This window comes from Cnephaeus nilssonii (genome assembly GCF_951640355.1).
Source record: "Cnephaeus nilssonii genome assembly, chromosome: 14".
NCBI lineage: Eukaryota > Metazoa > Chordata > Mammalia > Chiroptera > Vespertilionidae > Cnephaeus > Cnephaeus nilssonii.
Genome location: NC_137085.1, coordinates 7,399,247 through 7,420,805, shown reverse-complemented (window position 1 = coordinate 7,420,805; position 21,559 = coordinate 7,399,247). Strand labels below are relative to the sequence as shown.

Genomic DNA, 21,559 nt, shown 5'->3' with positions numbered 1-21,559 from the left:
TACTAGATTAATTTCTTATTTTAGAAACCTAATTATAAGAACTGCTTCCTGAACCCTATTAAAACTGCAATGCTGTTTATTTTGGGAACAAGATGGTACCTCCTCAGTTGTATGGGAATACGCGACAAAGAAAATATTACAGAACAGTGGTTAAGAACCTAAGGCCCTATCGGCAAAACTGGGTTCAAAACCTGGCCCTATCACTTGCTAGCTATGTGATGTTGGTCAAAATAATGTTAACCTCTTCCAGCCTGTTTTCTTTCTTTATTTATAAAATGGGAATCTCATACAGAAGATAATGTAGATAAAGTGCTCAAAAGAGTACCTGGCAATAACTAAATATTAGCTGCTATAATTTCAGCTTTCAATTTTTGTTTCAAGTAAGCCAAAAATACATCAACATTTGCCCTTCTCTAGTCAAGTCACAGCAGGTAAATCAAGTGTGTGCTTCCTTTGTGACAGAGGACTCTGCAGGTCATCTGAGTCACCTCCCTGCTCCTCTAAAATCATTAGGAAGTACAACAATGTGAGAGCTGGATTGAATTTGTTCCTTCAACAGTCCTAGAATTTATTTTTAGAAAGACCTATATAACACCAGATTTTCTTGTCATTTGTTTCTTCTAGAAATGAAACATGGGGGAAATCTAGTTAATAAATCATTATAGCTAACAGGTTTTAAAACTTTCTGTCTGGTAATATATTCTATTGGCATCACCTGGTGGTTCTTAAAATAAAGATACTGAAATTAAGAAAAAGTTTAACTGAGGAGCATCTCTAACCAAGTGAATTACATTATCTCAGTTTTTTTCTAAATATATTCACTGAGGTCCTAGCCGGCTTGGCTCAGCCTACGGATTAAAGGGTCCCAGGTTTGATTCCGGCCAAGTGCACATGCTTGGGTTGTGGGCTCGATCTCCAGTAGGGGGCGTGCAGGAGGCAGCCGATCAATGATTCTCTATCATCATTGATGTTTCTATCTCTCCTTCTCCCTTTCTCTCTGAAATCAATAAAGAAATATATTTAAAAATAAATATATATACTCACGGAGTACTTATTTTACACAGGGGCTAATGGGAAATGCAAAGTTAAGTAAGGGATCCATGAATGAAAAGTTTATACCCTAACACACACCTAGTATGTCTCTGAATACAATGTGATTCTTCTAAGTGTCAAGTTTCTGAGGCATTCAGTCTTAGAAATGTTAATGTCAGCTCACCATTTTAAATGGATTAATCAAAAAAATATTACAGCCGAAACCGGTTTGGCTCAGTGGATAGAGCGTCGGCCTGCGGACTCAAGGGTCCCAGGTTCGATTCCGGTCAGGGGCATGTACCTTGGTTGCGGGCACATCCCCAGTGGGAGGTGTGCAGGAGGCATCTGATCGATGTTTCTCTCTCATCGATGTTTCTAACTCTCTATCCCTCTCTCTTCCTCTCTGTAAAAAATCAATAAAATATATTTAAAAAAAAAAAAAATATTACAGAATTTGCCCTGGCCGTTGTGCTCAGTGGTTACAGCGCCTACTTGCGCACTGAAGGGTAGCAGGTTTGATCCCAGATACCAATCAGGGCACATGCAGGAAGCAACCAATCAATGACTCTCTCTCCCTCTCCCTCTCCCTCTCCTCACTCCCTTCTACTCAATGGAAAAAATCCTCGGGTGAGGATTAACAAAAAAACAAACAAAACATAAAACATTACAGAATTAACAGGGAACATTTAAATTTCACTTATAAAAATAAAAACTTCTGCCTGGCCAGTGTGGCTCAGTTGGTTGACATTGGCCTATGAACCAGTAGGTCACGGTTCAATTCCCAATAGGGGCACATGCCTGGGTTGCAGGAGGCAGCCAATCAATGATTACTATCTCTCTCACCCTATCCCTTCCTCTCTGAAATCAATGAAAATATATTTTAAAAGTAAATAAATAAAAACTTCTTATATAGCCACAAAATAATGTATACAACCACAGAATTACTTATAAACGAGAATTTCTGTTTTGTAACAGAATCATAGGATCAAAGATCACCAGAGCTGCAAATACCCTCACTGCAATCACGATAAGCGTCTACCCCATAAAGGGAAGGCAACTAGTTGCCAGCAAAAGAGGGGCAGGTGCTTTCAACCTGATATTGAATAGTTCTCCCCTGCAAAAACAAGGGCTTCAGCAAGGAACCACACGTTTAATGGATGTTCTGGCACTGAAGAGTCAAATAGCAAAGGGCAAAGCAACAAAAGTAGTATACTGAAGTACCCTCCTTCTTTTCAAGGAAAATGGACTTGCTCCATCACTTCTTATGAAGAAAAGAGTTATGGGCAAACACTTGTGATGGCACACACCAACTCCCTAATTTTATCCTTACAGAACTAAGCCCTTAAAACATCCCAACATGAAAAGATATCTTCTCTATTAATACATTATGACTTCATACAATGAGGAATCTGTATGACTCACTCAACAAATAATGCATTCAATACCAGTTCTTTTTAAAAATTTTTTATGGATTTTTTTTTTAAAGAGAGAGGAAGGGCGTGAAAGAGAAGCATTGACTGGCTGCCTCCTGCATGCTGCCCACCAGGGATCGAGCCTGCAACCCAGGCACATGCCCTGCCTGGGAATCGAACAGGCAACCTTTCGGTGCATAGGATGACGCCCAACCAACTGGGCCACACTGGCCAGGGCATACTGGTTCTGAGAGGCAACTCCCTACAGGATGCCTGGGAAATGTGCTTTCCACCTCCTATGACAAGTACTTGAGGATTCAGACTGTAAGTCTCCAAGACAGGGGCTATAACACCACATCCCTTCTGGCAACAAAGGATCTTATACATTTCAGGAATTCAGAAAGTGTTGCTGCCTGACTTCCAAGGACTATACACTTCTGTTGTAGAGATTAGACATATATGAACATGTCATGTGTAAGAGAGATTATAAAGAAAGGATTGCCTTTTTTCTATTAATACAAATACAAGAACTCTTCAATGTGCTCTTCAAAATTGTCACCTTGGGACACTATCAACTTATTCCAACACTACTTTTTAAAACCAAATAATATGTTTTAAATCACTTAAAGAGCAGCAAATTATCATTTGAAGGTAGATTTGATTTCTAACACAAAGATATTCTGAACACAGGTTAAAACAAGTTCTTTTCTCTCATCAGTTGTAAAAAGATTAAAGATGTTTAAAATTAATGTTGGCTGGGGTTCAGAAAAATGGGACTTTTTAATGGGTAATTTAGATGGAAAAGTTCTGTAAGATAGAGGTGGTGTTTGCACAACAATGTGAATATACTTAATGGCCTTGAACTGTACACTTGAAAATAGTTAAAATGGTAAATATTATGTTATATATATTTTACCTCATTTTTAAATTTAAATTTTAAAAAAAGATCTATGAAGTGCCAGATTAAACAAAATTAAATGTTTTCTTCTTGCTGTTTATAGCACTTTTCAAAGCTTTTAAACTACTAATGTATATTGTGAAGCTCCAAGAGTGGGGAATCTAGTAACACAACATATTCCAAATCCCAAACTTATCTGATCCTAAACATTTTTCCCCCTATGAAAACTATAATAAATCAATGTATAACAAGTTTCAGAGAACATCGTTTAGAAATGCTGCTCTACACTTTTACAAATGCTATTTCTTCGGGCCCTGAATGACGTTCCTGGATGCCACCAATCCTTGCCTGTGAGATAATTGGTCCTTTTTTTATACCTTTAGGCCAACGGATAAACAAAAATTTCAGGCACCAGGAAGTCTGTTCCCCTAAGATGTCCTACCTTTCAAAGGTTCTCCCACTTTTTAACTTCAGGGTCCTCAAAACATAGTTTTACCAAAACTGGAAGCAATGGAGACATCATGGAGAGTAGGAGGATGTTAAGAGATGTCCCATAATAATATGACCATTTTTAATGTACTGGGTGGGTCTCCTTTTATACTTCATTCATTCATTCAACAAATACTTATTAAGTTCCAACTATGTGCTTAGTGTGGTTCTAGGTACAATGTGGATGCAATTGCCACTTTACATAACCATTTGTGTTCATTAATGATCATGTAACTTTCCTGTGGTAACTTGGCACATGCCCTATAGACTTTCGATTCCAATAATTACAGGCTGTTGTTGTTCTTTGTGATTAAGCCCCAGTGGTCGGCAAACTCATTAGACAATAGAGCGGCAAACTGCAAGCCACAGTTTGCCGACCACTGCCCTACACATAGGGGAAGGGAGAGAAAGGGAGGGAGGGAGGGAGGGAGGGAGGGAGGGAGGGAGGGAGGGAGGGAGGGAGAGAGAGAGAGGGAGGGAGGGAGGGAAACATCAATTGGTTGCCTTCCCATACATGCCCTGACCAAGGATCAAACCCAAAACCTTTCAGTGTAAGGGGATGATGCTCCAACCAAATGAGCCACACTGGCCAGGACAACACAAATATATATATATATTTTTTTAAAATATATTTTATTGATTTTTTACAGAGAGGAAGGGAGAGGGATAGAAAGCTAGAAACATCGATGAGAGAGAAACATCGACCAGCTGCCTCCTGCACATCCCCCACTGGGGACGTGCCCGCAACCAATGTACATGCCCTTGACCGGAATCGAACCTGGGACCCTTCAGTCCGCAGACCGACGCTCTATCCACTGAGCCAAACCGGTTTCGGCCACAAATATATTTTTAATAATAACTTTACACACATACACCCTCCAAACTTTACTTCTAATAGCTTATAAAAAAACACATAAGGTACAACATAGTAAAAAAGTAGATGAGAAAAGCGGCAAAGGGGAAGTCACTCAGAATGAATCCATAAGCCAGTGCATGGCACAGATCTTGTACATTTCCTACAGGCAGACTGCAGAATATCTGAAGCAAATTTTACAGATGAAAATGCTGAAAAGTTTTCAGACAGCTAAGAAGTACAAGAATCAAATCGAAGAGCTTGGGATCTTAACTACTATGCAGCCTCTCTAAACAGAAGAACAAAGAATTATAATAGTTATAATAAGCATGATTTTTAAATATCCTGACATTGAGCTCTTTGAGTTCTGGGGCCTGAGAGAAATTTCTTCCATGGGTCTCTTTTATTTATTTATTTTATTGATTTTTTATTTTATTTTTTTTTTTTTTTACAGAGAGGAAGGGAGAGGGAGTGGGATAGAGAGTTAGAAACATCGATGAGAGAGAAATATCGATCAGCTGCCTCCTGCACACCTCCTACTGGGGATGTGCCTGCAACCAAGGAACATGCCCTTGACTGGAATAGAATCTGGGACCTTTCAGTCCTCAGGCCGACTCTCTGTCAACTGAGCCAAACCAGTTAGGGCTCCATGGGTCTTTATGAAAGATGTAAGACAGCAAATGTATTATGCAGTAAACTAGACCCTTACTTAGCATCTCCTCCACTAATGCAACAGAGAATTGTTGAAGAGCAAGATATAAACAGTGCATGCAATGATTGCTCAAATATAAAAGTCACAACATTTTACACACGAAAGGAACTTCAGAGATCATCTACTTGTTGACCTGAAACCACAGAGGATGGGTGTCCTTTAAATTCTCAGTTAGGTCTAACTATCTTTTTGTAAAAATCCCTAGAGATTCGTGCAACTTCAGCTACAAAGTCCATACCTAAAAATTCTGTTTCTTCTGTTTCTTTAAATAACCCCCATAAGCAAATGAGCCCTAAGAACCTGAGATAGGCAGCAACATGGTTTAAAATGCTCAAGTTCAGCCAATGGCTAAAAGGAAATTCCGCTTCTTGAACTTTCAACACTCCAAACACTCACTTCTCTGCCAGACAGACTTCAAGTCCCCTCACCTGCAATCTGTGAAAACTTGTCTAAATAAGCAACAGCCTGAGGCTTCTCAAAGGTCTGCAAACTCCCAATCAAAAATTACTGCTGCCCCATCAATGTGTCATATAAATGTTGGCATGTTAATTGTGTATTTATAAGATTGTTAATGGTTAGTTAATTTACCTCCCACACTATTATTGTACTTGAAATGATTTAACGTCTGCTGAGGGAGTTAACAACATGTAACAGCAGATGCGAGAATTTTTTTTTTTTACCTTTCCACACTGTACCCCCACTTCATGCTATTAGCATTAGGCAAGTTAAACATGATTCCTATACAAGATTCCTTAGTGTTATAGAAGTACTCACATTTATTTTTCACAAACAGGAATGATCACAAGTTAGAAATACAAAAGCCTTTTTATTATATGCAACGTCTTTCAACAGCCCCTTTTTTAAACTAAGATTTCAACATTCTTCGATCTAGTTAAAGTTTTGAATTCATACCTCCTGGAATTTGAAAATAATTGAAATGACCATTAAAATAAAATGCACCTTATTGCTTTTAAATCTCTTTTTCTAACACTCTCCAATTTAACTCTAAATTAAATCTTCATTTATTTTTTAGACCAGCAAAAAAAAAATTAAGCTTTTTTTCCCCTAGGGGAATTAAAATCTCCTCTAAGTAAAAATGTCTAATTTCATTACACAGTAAATAGTGAGATCCTATATCTGGAGTTTAATTTTTCCTTTCACATTTTTACTTCTATATTTTAACTAAAGGTACTTACTAGACTAAATCAAAACAACAGAAATGAAATGCTTGTATCTTCCTTTGAATAAGAGGTTCATTCACTACATCATTGCGAGGTAGGCACTGGGAATCCTACAAAAAATTATATAAACACTGGCCTGCATCCTCCAGAGACTGCTTTTACTGATCTAACAGCAACATAAGGCAATACATATTAACCACCAAATGAGATACAAAGACAATTTTGTTTTCCAAGAAGGCTTCAGGAAGGAATAGGGTCCCATTTAAGGATGGCTAAGCTTTCATTAGGCAGAATCACAGAGAACAGTAATAGATGACATTTACTAAGCTTGTCCTATCAGCTGTACTTTTCATGTAACAACATATTTCATCCTTACAACCACCACAAGATGTAGGTATTAATATTAGCTTCATTTTATAGGTAAAATAAAATTAAGGCTTAAAGGAATTAAGTAACTTGCTCAAGGTCACATGGTAGATTTTTAAAAGGCCAGTCTTCACAGCTCCTCCCAGCAAGACTCACACTGTGATCTACTTGGAGCAACAGAATGTAATGGAAGTAATATGGGACTTCTAAGCCTGACTTCAGGAAAACTTGCAGCTTCTGCTGTTGCCTCCTTTGGAATAATATATTAATCATGGAAAGAAGCCTGGGATAAAAGACTACATGGAGAAGCTTGGGTGTCAATCCAGCTTTCCTGCTGAGGCCCCCTGATGAGTGACTTAGGGCAGTGGTCGGCAAACCGTGGCTCGAGAGCCACATGCGGCTCTTTGGCCCCTTGAGTGTTCTAACGCCACTTCGTCAAAATAGACTCGCCCAGGCCGAAAACCGACTTCTGCACCTGGGCCACGAAGTTTCAATCGCACTGTACTTGCGCACCCGCCGCATGTGGTATTTTGTGGAAGAGCCACACTCAAGGGGCCAAAGAGCCACATGTGGCTCGCAAGCTGTGGTTTGCCAACCACTGACTTAGGGCATCTGGAACCCACTAGACCCTATCAACCTGCCAGAGCAAATCTTGTGTCCTAACAAATGTTTCCTTTGGGCAAAGGGACACTGACCCTTGATTTTTCTTTTCTTGTACCACTAACCTCCACCTGAAATGTCTCGGAATCTTACCATGTGCCAAGATCCAGTTAAAGGGAGCCCGGTACAAGTACAGTGCTTCTCAAACCCTCCACGAACACACCTGAAGGGCAGAGGAGAGTGGGCATCAGTCAAGGTATGACAGAACCTAGGGAGAGCCACCTAGAGCATCATGCTACAAAAAATTTATTTTTAGAATTCACTCATATTTGCATCCTATCCTATAATATACTAAACCTAGAAAGAAGTGCTTTAGTTTTGAACTAAACTATAGAGTGCCATGCTTACTCTGCAGCTTCTAAAACCTCCTGGCACATATTGGGATTCTCATAACCCCAGTTTGAACAGCAAGGTCTAGTGGAAAAACACTTTGGTGTCAGAAATATCTAATTTTGTGAAGATAAAATGGACAACTCAAGACCAATTTTTTGCTCAAAAGATACTTCCAATGACAAGTATGAAGAACAACTGTAATTATTAACAGCAAACTATATATAAAGTTCTAAACACAAGTTAGACTAAAACCTCTATTATTATGCAACTGTTATAAAATAATCTATATTTTCAAAGTGTTTTTGAAATACTGTTTATAAACAGCAGTAGCTGTGAAACTTCAGACAACCTAACCACCCACCACTCCCAAAACTCCTACAACTGTGAAGAAAAAGGACTTAGGCACACATGTACTTTATACAACTTTTAACAGTTAATACCAAATATAATCAAAAGGAGCTTAACTACTACCTCAGTGGGAATGGTGCTCCTAATATTGCTGTAAAACTTAATCTCCTTAACTAGAAAAAGTAGAAAAGGTACTTATAATGCAAATTACAAACATTACAGTCAAATCATGCATCGGAGTGAAAATAGATGGAAATCGGGTTTTTTTTAATCACCCCTCCTCCTACCCAAAGAATGTTAGACACACTTGGTGGAAATGCTGCTTACCAAGTAAAGGTTACTCTGAAATACTTCAAATTCCATACGCACTCAGGATTGCAAAAACTGTGGGAAGAGAATGTTCCAAGCACAGACTAACGGACAGAAGGCACAAATGGAATAAACCCTAATACATGATGACTACCTAAGGAAGTCTAATCTGAAAACTGAATATATTTGTTCTCAGGTCATTAAACAAGGTTCAGTTTCTGAAATATGTTCAAAATAACAAGTTTTATAAGTCTAAAGTATAAATAGTAGGGATTTGTTGTTAAAGATAACTAAATAATTTCCTTCACCTAGTTCAGTGGTCAGCAAACTCATTAATCAACAGAGCCAAATATCAACAGTACAATTGAAATTTCTTTTGAGAGCCAAATTTTTAAAACTTAAACTTCTTCTAATGCCACTTCTTCAAAATAGATTCGCCCAGGCCGTGGTATTTTGTGGAAGAGCCACACTCAAGGGGCCAAAGAGCCGCATGTGGCTCAAGAGCGGCAGTTTGCCGACCACTGACCTAGTTTATATATACAGGATGGGCAAAAGTAGATTTACAGTTGTGAGTGTGTGAAACATGGTTTACGCTTGTATGATTATTTATCAACTAGAGGCCCGATGCATGAAATTCGTGCAAGGGGCTCGGCCATTGCGGCCCCGGCTGCTCGTGGCCCTGCCCACTGGTCGTTCTGGAAGGTCGTTCCCCTGTCCGGTCTAATTAGCATTTAGCTCTTTATTATATAGGATTATTGTATTCTTTTCCATATGAACAACTCTAAACCTACTTTTGCCCAACCCTGTATAAATCTCTATCACATTTCAAACTCAAGTTTTTATATATTTTATTTTTTTATACCAACAACTTTATTTCTTATCATGTGTTTGTTGCCTCTGCTTATGAGAATACAAGTTATAACAAATCAAAACTTATATTATCATTTTGGGGATGTGACCACCCTTTTAATTCTGTTCATATATTAACAAGGCAACTTTAACCCAGCAATCAAAGCTTCATTAGCTTGTAAACAAACTGTTTCTCAGGTAAACTGAATTGCACCACATCAGAAACTTAAGCAAATAAATAAATACAAAAAAGGCAGGGAATATAAATTAGGGCAGACAAATCTGTATCTAGCCTCATGCCGGTAAAGAGCATTCTATCAATATAGTGAAATGCTAATCTCCTAATTAACAACCTAATTAGGTAATTATGGCTTTGCAGAGGGATGCCGAAATGAAATATGACAACATGGTCACCTCTTTATATGGCACCTGTGGGCCTTTTCAGCTGTCATTGCAAAGAGTGCAATATCAATTTGAACAGATGACAAAGTGCTGTCATTTTTCATTCTGGTAATATACAGAACGCTTTGGACAGAAGCAGTTTACAAAAAGAAACATCTTGCCAGGTATTTTCCTAATTTAAATATGCTCAAATATTTTGTTAAATTTTTGCACACTTTTTATATTGTATATAGAATTACCATGCACATTTTTAAAAAAACTTAACTGGCCATCATGCTTAACTGTACTTGCTGAAATGATTGCAATTTCAATGAAAATTAGGAAAGGGTAAAAGGCACCAATACATTATGACTTTTAATATTTATGCATTTTTCATATTACAGAAAAATTAAAATCCATACTTTGATCTTTAATTTTTTTCTTACAAAAATGGGAATTCACACAATTTTCTGTAACAAAAAAGCACTTCTCAATATCTAAGCATTCAACCCACAAAAAAAAACTCTATTCAAGGGTGGGAAAAGTACAATTCTTTGTATGGAAAACAGTACAATAATCTTACATAATAAAAAGGTAATATTTAAATTACCATCACTCCGCTAAGCCCATGATTGGGCCAGCGGGTGACACAGGGGGCGGGACTCGGGGTGGCTGGGGTGGTGATTGGGCCGGCAGGACGCTGAGCTTGCGTTGCCAGCTGCGACGCGAGCTCAGCGTCTGCGCCATGGCTGTGCTGTGGCACAGACAGGCCTCTGGGGCAGGGAGCCGAGCCTGCGTTTTGGAGGTTTGAAGGCGGCTCCCCGGGGAGGAGTCTGGCGGCAGTTGGGCCGCAGGAGCACGTGGCGGCAGCCCCAGCCTTCCTGGGCGGGAGGCAAAGGCAAGACCCTGGCCTGGGCTCCGGCCACAGGAGGACCACGCCCCTGCCCCGCCTCGCCCTAGGGGCCCAGGGACTTCGGAGCTGCTGACCAGTGGACAGACAGCTTACACGTGCATGATTAAATCATGCACTGGGCTTCTAGTTAATAAATAATAATACAAAAATAAACTCTGTGTTTCGTGTACTCACAACTGTAAGCCTACTTTTGCCTACCTGTACATACCAATGCCCAGCCTCACAGATATGAGAGTGCACTCTCTTTGAAAGACAGACCTGGCTGGATGGCATGGCTCAGTGGTTGAGCATTGACCTATGAACCAGGAGGTCACGGTTCGATTCCCAGTCAGGCCATATGCTCTGGTTGCAGGCTGGATCCCCAGTGTGGGGCGTGCAGGAGGCAGCCAATCAATGATTCTCTCTCATCATTGATGTTTCATCTCTCTCACCTCTCCCTTCCTCTCTGAAATCAATAAAAATATTAAAAAGAAAAGAAATATGTAATACTTTCAACAATAAAGAATTTAAATTAAAGAAAAAGAAAAGAAAGACCTGTCACAGGATTACTCACTACCCACTGGCCATTAAAAAGGTGATGGTAGTCAACCGGTTTGGCTCAGTGGATAGAGCATTGGCCTGCGGACTGAAGGGTCCCGGGTTCGATTCCCGGTCAAGGGCATGTACCTGGGTTGCGGGCACGTCCCCAGTGGGGGGCGTGCAGGAGGCAGCTGATCAATGTTTCTCTCTCATTGATGTTTCTAACTCTCTGTCCCTCTCCCTTCCTCTCTGTAAAAAATCAATAAAATATATTTTAAAAAAAAAAGGTGACGGTAGGTAGACTGGGACACTGGGATATTCCAACATGAATACAACAACTCTTCTTCCACAATATTGTCTTAAATAGGATTTTGTGGGAAGGACAGGAAGGCTAGCCAGGAAACCTCAACATCATTTATGTCAAGAAACATGAAACCAAATTCTAACAACAGAGGTGAAAACTAACTTGAAAATAAAATCCTATATAATAAAAGCCTAAACCCCCTAGCAATGGGCAAGGAGACACCTGATTGGTGGTGTTGCTCTTATATCAATCAGGGGCAAAGCAGATGCACAGTCCTTAGTTCATCCTAGCTTGATGCCTGTGTCGGTGGCCAGAGCTGTTTCATGCCTGAGGCACATAAAAAAAAAGCCTAATATGTAAATTGTCCCCTCGACCAGGCAACATGGTGCTGGCAGTGGGTGGCAGTGGAGGTGCTGCTGGCCCCAATGGGCCCCAATGAGAGCAAGACTCCGGTGGGATGGTAGAGCAGGTGAGCAGGCAGTGCCAGGCCAAGGCAGGTGCGAGCGGGGGCCTGATTGCCCCGCCAACCACCCTGCAGATGGCGACCAGCAGTGGCGATGGGGGATGGGGCCGCTGCCTGGCTCCCAAGTGTTGAGGGAGCCTGGCAGGGGGCCCAGTCCAGATCGATCGCCCCGCAGGTGGAATGGTGGAGTACGTGAGGGGGCGGTGCTGGAGCTGCGAGCTTGGGGGCGCGAGCTGGGGCCTGATCCCCTGCAGACCCCACCCATGCACAAATTTGTGTACCGGGTCTCTAGTCCATTTATAACTCCAAATCATTTGCATGAATGAAAACTTTTTTTGTCAAAGTTATATTCACTGGCTCTTTATTTTTAATACCAAGTTTAAAAGATTTTTTTACTAAAAGTTATGTTTATCAGAGAACATTTTAGAAAACAAAGCATAAAGACCTATCTTCCTACCACCTATTTCTTTTCCTTATGTATGACATAACTGGGATCATACTTTATACAGTTTTATATCCTTTTTTCACTTCATGTTACATGATAAGCACATTAATGTCATTAATATTCTTCTAAAACATTTAAAATGATTGCACAATATTCCCATCCTATGGCTTTTCCATAATTTCTCTAAACCCTTTGATAAATACTAAAGTTGATTCTAATTTTTACTATTATAAGTACTGCTACAGTGAACATGAATATTTTCTACATCTCTATTTCTTTAACAACAGTTCCTAAAAATGGAATTGCTCAAAAGGCATGCGTGACTTCTTTTAAGGCTTCTGATAAATACTACCAAAATTCTTTCCAGAAAACTTTTACCAACTTATATTCCCCCTAGCAATGTATGAGTGACCCCTATATCTCACCACCAACCTCTGCCAGCAATGAGTATTAATAGAGTTCTATTAAATCTTTAAACTTCAGATCATAAGATTATACCTGTAACCAAACATTCTCAACATAATCAATAACAACTTTCTGTAGGAATTAAGTTTAAATAAGTAAGGAGGGCCATGGTTGATGATGGTCCCAAAACAAGGGCCAGTTCCAATATCCAAATCTAGAACAGCATGGGATAGTGACAAAAGCACTGTAATTAGAGGAAAAATCAAGATTCAAATCCTACCTTTGCCATTTCAGTAGCTCTCTACCTTGAACCACTTTACTTCTCTAAGCTTCAGTTTCAGCATTTGAAGATGGGGATGAGAACATAATATCCCCTTGTTCTAACACTTCCACAGGTAGTCATGGGCACACACACAAAAAAAGTAATATAAGCAACTGAAGGTATTTATTGTTATTTAACAGATCAAGTCAGTTAATAGCCTAAAAACAATATTGAAACCTTTTTCTCGTTAGTGCAGTTGGTAGGTGTGCTAAGTAATGCACAAAGCACAACTAGAAATTAAACTAATTTCATAATACAGACATGAAAATGAAAAGTCTCACTCCTTCATAATCACTCCATAGAATCATTTGTTACATTATACTAACATTTAAATGTCTCGTGCCCCTGAAAGCTAGTACCTGCATCTCTCTGTAAGTTATTTCATTTAATCCTCACAAGTAGTATATAAGATTGGCATTTTTGTCCTCACTTTGCAGATTTTGATGGTCACAGTTTATAACTGACAAAGCCAGTATTCAAATACAGGTAGATGTGACTTCAAGATTCAAGGCTGCACCTCAGTTCTTTGTTAGTCTCTTTTATATCAGCAACTAAAATTACTTTGTTTTTTTAAAAAAAACCATTTCTTCAAATAATTTTCTACCAATTTCTCTGCTGAAGCGGTACTTTCTAATATATAAAAAGCCAGGGGCCATCACAACCTAAACGACCAGACTGATGACCAAATAGCAGGCTGCGTGGGGCGACCAGGCCGGCAGGGGGGGCAGTGAGGGACGACCAAATGACTGAACAGCAGGCTGCATGGGGCGACCAGGCTGGCGGGGGGGGGGGGGGGGGGGGGAGTGAGGGACAACCAAACTACTGAACAGCAGGCTGTGTGGGGCAACCAGGCCAGCGGGGGACGGGGGCAGTTGGGGGTGGCCATGCCTGCGGGAGGGGGGCAGTGAGGATAAATTTGATGGGTCTCAGTGTGGCAGGAGTTAGCTCTGGGCCCTGGCCGGGGCACAGTGGCAGAAGGGAGCTCTGGGCCCCAGCTGGGGCGCGGCAGCACTCTGGGTCTCATGGGATCAGGGTCATGGCCGGCCTTCAAACCAGACCCTGACAGGAGGGAGGAGGGAGCCCCATTCCTCGCAGAATCAGCCATTGGTCAGCTTGCTGTCAGCTGCCTGCCAGCCAGGAATCCCATTCACCTGCACCCCGGACCCTGATAAGAGAGAGGATGGAGCCCCATTCCTTGAGGAACTGGCCATTGGTCAGCCTGCTGTCAGCGGCCTGCCAACCAAGAATCCCATTCCCCTGCATCCTGGACCCTGACAGGGGGAAGGAGGGAGCCCCATTCCTCGCAAATCGGTCATTGGTCAGCTTGCTGTCAGCGGCCTGCCAACCAGGAATCCCATTCCCCTGTACCCAGACCCTAAAATATTTCCTCTACTTAATTCCCTTTTAATGTGCACAAATTTTGTGCACCAGGCCACTGGTATCCTATATAATAAAAGGTTAATATGCATATAGACCGAAAGGCAGAACTGAACTGGTCGCTATGACATGCGCTGACCACGAGGGGGCGTGCGCGGAACATGGCGAGTGACTGCCGCAGCAGGATGGTGGAGCAGGTGAGTGGGGGCGCCAGACCAAGGTGGGGTGCCGTCATTGTCATCGGAGCAAGCCTCTGGTGGTTACTGAAAATTCTTTGCTCCTGCGTGCCATGGTCCCATCTGGCACCCACACCCACTGCCAGCGCTGGACTCGGTTGCACCCGCTGCCAATGCTGGAGTTGCCGCTCGTACCAGCTGCCAGTGCCCAGCGCCGGCCCCAATCACTTGGTGCCATCAGCAGGTACGAGCAGCGGCTGCCGGCCCCGATTGCCCCTCAGGGATTCTTTACCTCTCTCTGCTCATGAGGGGCGATCGGGACCAGCAGCTGCTGCTCGCGCCCGCTGCAGGCGCCGGCCCCACTCGCACCCGCTGCTGGGACAGGAGCTACTACTCACACCCACTGCCGGTGCTGGCCCTGCTCACACCCGCTGCCGGCACCCAGCGCCGGCCCTGCTCGCACCTGCAGCTGGCGCCAGAGCCGCCGCTCGTACCCACTGCTGGTGCCCAGTGCCGGTCCCAATCACTCAGCGCCATCAGCAGGTGCGAGCAGTGGCTGCTGGCCCTGATTGCCCCTGAGGGCTTCTCCACCTCCCCCTGCTCCTGAGGGGCAATCAGGGCAGCAGTGGCCGTGGAGCAGGGCTGCCGGCAGAAAGAGGACCAGGGGCTGTGGTGGGAGGGGCCGGGCAGGGGCACAGAGAATGGACTGAGACCTGCCCCTGTGCCTACCACAGCCTCGCAGCCCACAGTTCCTTTCAAGGTGCATGAATTCGTGCACTGGGCCCCTAGTTTATAATAATATTCCTTAAAATGAATCCATAGGGAACTAAAAAATGTTACATTGTTTTGAATGTGTAAAATTCAGTCCATTTTGTCTGCATCAATAATAAAAGCATATTCATAAAAGTATACTCAAGTATAGGATATGAATTTAACACTGCATATATGTATGGGTAAATGTGACATAATATTCAATTTATTTCACAAGTGATTACTATAATTTAATTCCAATACTTATTCTAATACCTTCTTGCTGTTTCCAGAATTTAAGTTTTGTTTTGTAAAAGGTTTCTCCCATTTTTCTCACTTTCAATTACTTAAAACTATTTCCTTCTTTGGGTCCAAATTTTGTGTTTCCTATATTAAATCTATTTTCCCAATATATCTAGACTGCTGCCAACACAAGTTAATAAATTCTGAATGACTGCTCAGGATTTATTTTCTTCATTTTTATATTCCATGTTATGTCCTTATACAATAGAGTATGAATGAAAACAAGTATCTAGAAGACCAATATTTTTTCCAATTTTCACCTGGTGGAAGCTGGGTATTAAAATAAAAATAAATTAAACTCTTGGGCTGGGAACTCCCTGACCATATTTCTCTCACTATGCTGGGTGTCTCTATGCCCCCTTTCAATCTTGTGTATATACAGTCAACAAAGCACTGTATGCATTTGGGGAACACCTGGCCTGTCAAGGTCCTTTCCCAGAAGTAATGAACAAAGAACAGGGGGAAGAGCTGAGCAGTAGCTCCCTACCTGCCAAGAGAGGAGAAACAACACTTTATATTTGAACCATTCTCTACTGGGTCTACCAGTAATCAGCTGTGTAACTTTAAGCATGTCAATTAGAATCAGAAAGTATGGCATCCTGAAAAGATTTCAGCAAGACTTGATTTGAGCTCCTCATTATCATCCAGATGGGAAAAAAGATACAAAAATTTCTAAAGTGGCTCAACCAAAATCAAAAGGCTGTCAGCAGCATAGCTACTGTCAGACCTCAAGCCCCTCTCAGTCAAGTGCACTTTCTACTAAACTGTCTTTCACTGGGAGCCAATTTTTTAATCTCAAGAGGTTATGTTTACCCCCCCAAGTTTATTCCATGGCACTGTACAGAGGACCAACAGAGGCAAGAGATTTTATAGCATTTAAAGTGCTAAAAGTATTACAAGGTCATTTCCTCATCAAGCCCCATCCCTCCTGAAATTTAGTCTGATTATATAATAAAAGCATTCACCCTGCCACTTCCCCAAAGACATCAGTATGAGTCAATTATAAAACCCTCTCACTCTGGCAATTTACCAGTACACTTCTATCAGTAATCTCGACTTGTACCTCCTGCTTTGGACAGTGGATACCAAAATTTCAGTGATAAAGTACATCAGAATTCACAATCAGACAGCCTAGGACTGTACACAGCACACAAATGTGCTTTAGTCCACACAGCAAATTTTTAAATGTCAAATTTTTAAAACGAAATACATACATTAAAACCCAGCCCTGGCTGGGTAGCTCAGCTGGTTAGAGCATCAAGCTACTACACCAAGGTTGCGGATTCAATCCCCAGTCAGAACACATACAAAAATCAACCAATGAATGCATAAATAAGTGAAAAAACAAAGATGTTTCTCTCTCCCTCTCTCTCCCTAAAATAAAAATTAAAAAAAAAATTAAAATAAATACATTAAAACCCAGATTTCCAGCATCTCTTCTTTTGTTGTTGTTAATCTTCACCTAAGGATATTTTCCCCATTGTTTTTCAGAGAGACTCGAAGGGAGGGAGGGAGGGAGAGGAGGGGGGAGGTGAGGGGAAGAGAGAGAAGGAGAGAGAAGGAGAGAGACATTGATGTGAGACACAAGTATTAGTTGCCTACCGTGGGGGATGGGGTGGGGGGTGGGAATAAGGGAGGTAGTGAACTGGCAACCAACCGCTATCTTCAGACTAGACATATGCCCTCCAGTTCATCAAGATCTAGCCTACTTTCTATATTACATCATGGGCATTTGAGTTGGAGACTCCTGAGGCAGATGCTCAAAAGAAAACTAACTTAATAAATATTTGTTCACTCTTTTGGAAAGTCCAGTTTTTTTCCTGGCATTATCACTCACTAGCTATGTGACTTTTGGGTACCTTACCTAATCCCTAAGATTCATCACCTATCTCAGAGAATCATGAAGACTGAAGGAAACGAAGTTTAGGGAAAACATTTAACAATGACCAGAACATAAGTGCTCAATTATAATTATTTTAAATTTAACACAAGTTGAAATGAGCTAATCGTTATGTCAAAACTTCTCAAAAACTTAAAACTCACAGGAAACTCAAGGTCAGAGAACCTACTACAGGAAAAAAAACCATAATGTGACAGAATTCCTTGTCATATAATTGGCATCTATTGCTGTGTTCTTAACAATAAGGCCTATATATCAGAATAACAGACTTCCAGCAAATTCTCAGCCTGACCCTTTAGAAATCCACTGAAGTACAACAGTTTCTAAAGTCCTCAGTTATGAGTCAACTAGCAAAGCAAACCCCCCACTAGAAAGAAATACATTTAACATCACAGATGAGGCAATGAGCTCCTTGAGTGCAGGGGCCACATTCATTCCTCAACATCCCTACTGCCCAGCACAGTGACCAGCTCTCTGAAACAGCCCAAGGGCTAGCTCTTCTCTGAAGCCGCTTCAGAGGGTCCCCATCCACACCACAAAGAAGAGTGGAGATACCAACGTCTAACAGATAATCCCTTCTACTCACAGCCCCAACAGCTGCATAAACTCATGGAGTTTATTTAATCTCTGTGCTCTAGTTTGCTCACCTGTAAAATATACACTTTCCGGCACAGAAATAAATGAGACAGTACTTTTAACACAGTGTTGGCACATAGTAAGTGCTCATTAGCTATCATTATCAGTGTTCCCTCTTTTGTCCTCCTTGAGGATTGCTATCTTTGTACCTAAAGTACTTCACTACAGTTCACCTGCACACAAATATGTCTCCCCCACTAGAATGTCAACAACCTCAGAGTAGGAACCTCGTTTTATTCCTCTTTGCATTCCCAGGGTCTAACATTTTCCCTGTCACTGTCGAATGAATCACAGATCCTCAAAGTATTTATTAACTAGGAAAGTTATAAGAAGAAACTGGAATTTACCTCTCTTGCCTGACACTCAATCCCTCGCTGACACGGACCTCTAGTGACCCTCCAACTTTACCTTCCAGTATCCCCACACTAAAAAGAAGCAATGGCTTGCTTTATTAAGGCTGGTCTACTAACCACTCTAAAACCATGCCAGTCATTGCACCTTTGCATCTTATAGTAATCATTTCAGAGACCTTACCATGTATCAGGCCTTTTATCCACATTAGCTTATTACATATTCACAATACTCTATGAGGTCCACATTATCCCCCTATCCCAACCCATACTTGAGGAAAATAATGCTTAGAATTAAGAAACTTGCCAAAGGTCACATATCTAGCCAGAGAAGGAACCAGGAATCGAATACAGAGGTCATGGTTATTCTCTACACAATGCCTTCCTTGCTCATATTCAAAGCTGAGCTGACCCACCTTCTACCTTCTTGCTTTGAAAGATCACTGTCTTCCCTACATTTAAAAGAACATCTATACCATTAATTTTGACACTCATATTTCTTTCTCTAGTATACTTGTTTCAACATATACTTGATATCAAGAGCTATGGTGTGAGAAAGAAGGCAAAACACATAATGAAAAAAGCACAGATGTAGGCATCAGACAGACCTGGGTTTGAATCCTGGCTCTGTCTTGTACAAGCTGTGTAATTTATCCTGAGTCTTCCTAATCTGTAAATTGAGATTAAAATGATTAAACAAGAGAAACCTACATGTAATACCCAGCACACAGTAAATAATAAAGCTTAGTTAACCCCACATAATGAAGCATTACCTGGCCACAGCACACTCCTCAAAAACAAATGACTCCCCCCCGCCCCGTTCTATGTTATCACTATATCACAGAAAGAACGCTCACACAGTGTACTTATCACTTGGTGTTGGAATTATTTAACCCTTATCTCTCTCACTAAATTGAGCTCCTTGCTACAAGGACTGAGCCTTATTGACCTCTACATTGTCTGGCATGGTACCTGGTATATATCCATGCTCAGTAAATACTTGCTAAGTGAAGTAATTATAGATATGGTGAGTGTTTATAGGATTCTAGAAAAGAAATAATTCCCAGCTGGGGTTGTACTGAATTGGTTGATGGAGGCCAATTTCAGCTGGGCCCTGTTCTCAATAGCTCACAACAGAAAAGGAGAAACTTCTAGGCAGGGAGAATGTCCTACAAAACACAAGGGACAAAGAAAAGAACAAATATGACTGGAGGCCCTACTTGAGGAAAGGATCAGGGTAATTTAGGAAGGGGACCTTTTCAAGCATAGCTGGAACTTTAGCCAGGCACCAGGTCAGGAGGAGTAGAGGAATGTAAATTCAGTATGGGATCACAGTAGTTGAAGGTAGGTAGGTATGAGCACAAAGCTGAATGGAAAAGGGGCCACCCGCATGCCTCATAGGCTCCAGCAAGCTTGCAAGTGTGTAAACAACAAAAAAAAAAAGAAAACAATGATCAATGCTTCATCAAGAACTCTTTCAGCATTTATTGAGCGTCTCAGGTGGGCTCGTTGTATATGAAGAATAAAGGACGGTGTCTCCTTTTCCTGCTCTAGTGGGTTTTTAAATTAGGAATCCACCCCTTTTGCTGGTCAAAACAGAATGAGCATGTTGGTTTTGTTTGAACTAATGTTTATAATAAACACCTGTCTCCATTTGACCATTCACACCTGGGGAAGTTTTGAACTTTGCTGGTTTTGACTTACAACATGATGCTTTTTGCACGGTGCCAGATACTGTCATAGGCTTCAAAAACTACTTGGGTTCATTCAGAATGAAATTTTAACCAATTCCTGAGTCAACATTTTGGGCTCAGGTTAAAGTAATACTCTTGTTTAAGCTATAATCATTTTTTTTCTACTTTAAACAGATTTAGAATACTCTTTGCCACTCCCCAAAAGAAAAAGCTGAATCAAAGTTACAGCAGCACTCCACCAAGAAAAAAAAACAGTTCTGCGAGGCCATTTACCCCTTTGTGGCAAATGGAGAGGAGGCGCTAGGAACCGGAGGCCACACAGGCAATGCTTTAAAAAACTTAATTTTTCATATAGTGAAGATCAGAACACCTAAATGTGGAGCCAGAAACTGCCAGAGCCAATAGCATCCTCCTCCCTCCTCTCACTCCTCCCCAACACTACCAGACCCACTAGCTTCTCCTCCCCCAAATCACACACCCAGCTAGCTGTCAGACTCACAGCAGCCTCCGGTTCTGGAAAGGGCCAGGAAACGGATGCTCACGGGAGACCTGAGCAAGGGCCAGACAAGCTGCCGGCCAGGCAGCGTCGGGCGCAGAGGAGCGAGGAGCCGCTAGGCTCTCCAGGTGGCTGGCAGGAGAGCGAGCGAGTAATGTAGCGGCTGGGGCAACCTTTACCTGAAGGTGCTGCCACACTACCGGCCGGGGCGGCCCAGGACACGTTCCTGGGGGGAGGGTCCGGCTCCTCTGTGCCTCTCGGCCCTAGCCCCGAGCTCTCGGAAACCTCGGGGACTGGCGCTCCTCCCGGCCGGCTCAGCTGCCGCTTTCCGGGCTCGCCCTCATGCCCCCGCTGCTCGCCGCCGCCCGCCGGCAGAGTAGCAGCTCAGTAGCCCCGAGTCGCGCCACGACCCGGAACCACACCTCATGCACCGGAAGTCCCCGACTGGGAAGGAGCTGCTGGCTGGGGACGTAGTGCGCAAGCCCCAGAGCCGGGAGCGAAGAGTGGAGCCCTCCCAGGGGGGCGGGGCCGAACGGAAAGCCGTGCGCATGCGCGCCACTTTCCTAGCACCAGGTGAGGCCTTGGTCAGAGACTAGCTGAGAGTCTGCTGAGAGTCTACCCCATGGACTTGGGTAGGTGGAAATCAATGTTAGCGTTCTCCTTCGGATCTTCTCCTTTGTCCC

The 21,559-nt window shown here is 42.1% G+C and overlaps 1 protein-coding gene across 13 annotated transcripts in view; it reads right to left on the bottom strand.

The window, feature by feature from the left end:
- The window catches only part of MAPKAP1 (MAPK associated protein 1), a 193,517-nt gene extending 172,218 nt beyond the window's left edge, over positions 1-21,299 (bottom strand). For 5 of the 13 annotated variants that reach the window (XM_079789773.1, XM_079789775.1, XM_079789774.1 and 2 more), the window contains exons 1-3: positions 21,056-21,299; positions 19,295-19,356; positions 7,697-7,766 (exon numbers count right to left, since the gene is read on the bottom strand). The gene's annotated coding sequence lies outside the window, so the exon portion shown is untranslated. Of the gene's footprint in view, positions 1-7,668; positions 7,767-19,294; positions 19,357-20,879 lie in introns of all 13 variants that reach the window. The other 8 variants (XM_079789779.1, XM_079789778.1, XM_079789782.1 and 5 more) reach the window with 8 other exon arrangements.
- Between the last annotated feature and the right edge of the window lie 260 nt (positions 21,300-21,559).